Below are 2,971 nucleotides of genomic sequence, written 5' to 3' on the forward strand. Positions count from 1 at the left end.
GATTATGAGTTATGTTGAACATCTTTTCATGTGTTTGTTAGCCATCTGTATGTCTTCTTTGGAGAAATGTCTGTTTAGTTCTTCCCATTTTTTGGTTGGGTCATTTATTTTTCTGGAATTGAGCTTCAGGAATTGCTTGTATATTTTGGAGATTAATCCTTTGTCAGTTGCTTCATTTGCTATTATTTTCTCCCATTCTGAAGGCAGTCTTTTCACCTTCCTTATAGTTTCCTTTGCTGTGCAAAACTTTTAGTTTTAATTAGGTACCATTTGTTTATTTTTGCTTTTATTTCCAATATTCTGGGAGGTGGGTCATGGAGGATCCTGCTGTGATTTATGTCAGAGAGTGTTTTGCCTATGTTCTCCTCAAGGATTTTTATAGTTTCTGGTCTTACGTTTAGATCTTTAATGCATTTTGAGTTTATTTTTGTGTATGGTGTTAGGGAGTGTTCTAGTTTCATTCTTTTACAAGTGGTTGACCAGTTTTCCCAGCACCACTTGTTAAAGAGATGGTCTTTTCTCCATTGAATATTCTTGCCTCCTTTGTCAAAGATAAGGTGTCCATAGGTGCATGGATTTATCTCTGGGCTTTCTATTTTGTTCCATTGATCTTTATTTCTGTCTTTATGCCAGTACCATACTGTCTTGATGACTGTAGCTTCGTAGTAGAGCCTGCAGTCCGGCAGGTTGATTCCCCCAGTTCCATTCTTCTTTCTCAAGATTGCTTTGGCTATTCAAGGTTTTTTGTATTTCCATACAAATTGTGAAATTATTTGTTCTAGCTCTGTGAAAAATACCATTGGTAGCTTGATAGGGATTGCATTGAATCTATAAATTACTTTGGGTAGTGTACTAATTTTCACAATATTTATTCTTCCAATCCATGAACACGGTATACTTCTCCACCTATTAGTGTCCTCTTTGATTTCTTTCACCAGTGTTTTATTGTTTTCTATATATAGGTCTTTTGTTTCTTTAGGTAGTATATTCCTAAGTATTTTATTGTTTTTGTTGCAACGGTGAATGGAGTTGTTTCCTCAATATCTCTATTTTCTCAATATTAGTGTATAGGAATGCAAGGAATTTCTGTGTGTTGATTTTATATCCTGCAACTTCACTATATTCCTTGATTTGTGCTAGTAATTTTCTGGTAGAGTCTTGAGGGTTTTCTGTGTAGAGGATCATGTCATCTGCAAACAGTGAGAGTTTTACTTCTTCTTTTCCAATTTGGATTCCTTATGTCTTTTTCTTCTCTAATTGCTGTGGCCAAAACTTCCAAAACTATGTTGAAGAGTAGTGGTGAGAGTGGGCACCCTTGTCTTGTTCCTGACTTTAGGGGAAATGCTTTCAATTTTTCATCATCGTGAATAATATTTGCTGTGGGTCTGTCATAGATAGCTTTTATTATGTTGAGGAATGTTCCTTCTATTCCTGCCTTCTGGAGGGTTTTTATCATAAATGGATGTTGAATTTTGTCAAAGGCTTTCTCTGCATCTATGATTTTTATTTTTCATTTTGTTAATGTGGTGTATTACATTGATTGATTTCTGGATATTGAAGAATCCTTGCAATCCTGGGATAAAACCCACTTGGTCATGATGTATGATCTTTTTATTGTGTTGTTGGATTCTGATTGCTAGAATTTTGTTAAGAAATTTTGCATCTATATTCATCAGTGCTATTGTCTGTAGTTTTCTTTTTTTGTGGCATCTTTTCAGGTTTTGGTATTAGGGTGATGGTGACCTCATAGAATGAGATTGGAAGTTTACCTTCCTTTGCAATTTTATGGAAGCGTTTGAGTAGGAGAGATGTTAGCTAGTTTTTTGTTTGTTTGCTTGTTTTTTTCCTTTGTGTACATTATATATCAGTTAAAACCATTGAGTTCTCTAAGAAATATATTTAGGTATTAGTACTGACCTATTTCTGGTGAAGGAAATGGCAATCCACTGCAGTATTATTGTCTGGAGAGTCCCATAGCCAGAAGAGCCTGGTGAGACGCAGTCCATGGGGTCACAGAATGTCAGACATGACTGGGCAGCTAAAATACACACACACACACTGGTCTATTTAGGCTTCCCTGTGCCTCAGATGGTAAAGAATCTGCCTGCAAAGCAGGAGACCTGGGTGCGACCTCTGAGTTTGGAAATTCCTCTAGAGGAGGACATGGCAACCCACTCCAGTGTTCTTCCCTGGAGAATCCCCTTGGACAGAGCAGCTTGGTGAGCTACAGTCCATGGTATCACAAAGAGTTGGACACGACTAAGTGACTAACTAAACCCACAATGAAATTCTCATTCATTAAAATTTTGACAGAACTATCCATTAATCAGTAAGTCTACTTTGTAATGAAATAGCAGAAGGATCTTAGAATATTTTAATTCTAGTTACATTCTGCTTCTAACTTATGTGACATCGTTTGGAAGTATAAATGTGATTCTTGACAGGAACTTTTACTTATGAATGAACTTTAAGTATTATTATTATATATGAATGTAATTATATTAAATGTTTATTTAATATCAATATTCCTTTAACTTTAGTGAACTTTGTCAGTGAATATCTCACTGTTCTCTTTCCTCCCACACTTCAGATTTAGTTTTCTTCTGCGCATTATATATATTAGCTTATTTCAGCGAGAATTTGTGTGAGACTAATTCTCCTTTTGTATTTTTCTAGAATTTCTTGCTTTAATTTTAATTCTCAAAGAATGTATTTGGATATAAATGTAGATACACAAATACTTTATTTTCAGACTTGAAAATATTCCATTATCTGTCTTCCATTAGTTTTGGTAATACAGATGGTTGCACTATCAGATAATTTGTATTTCTCTGGAGGTAAAATATCATAGCTTTATAATTTGCTAATTTTCAGTTTCAACATTTGTCTTTGTTGGGATTTAGTTATATTTATCTTCTTACATTTTCATTGCCTCCTTGGCTGATCTTTCCAAGTCATATCATCTTAGTAT

This window comes from Moschus berezovskii, chromosome 14 (genome assembly GCF_049115385.1).
Source record: "Moschus berezovskii isolate FMDL1 chromosome 14, NW_MosBer_1.0, whole genome shotgun sequence".
NCBI lineage: Eukaryota > Metazoa > Chordata > Mammalia > Artiodactyla > Moschidae > Moschus > Moschus berezovskii.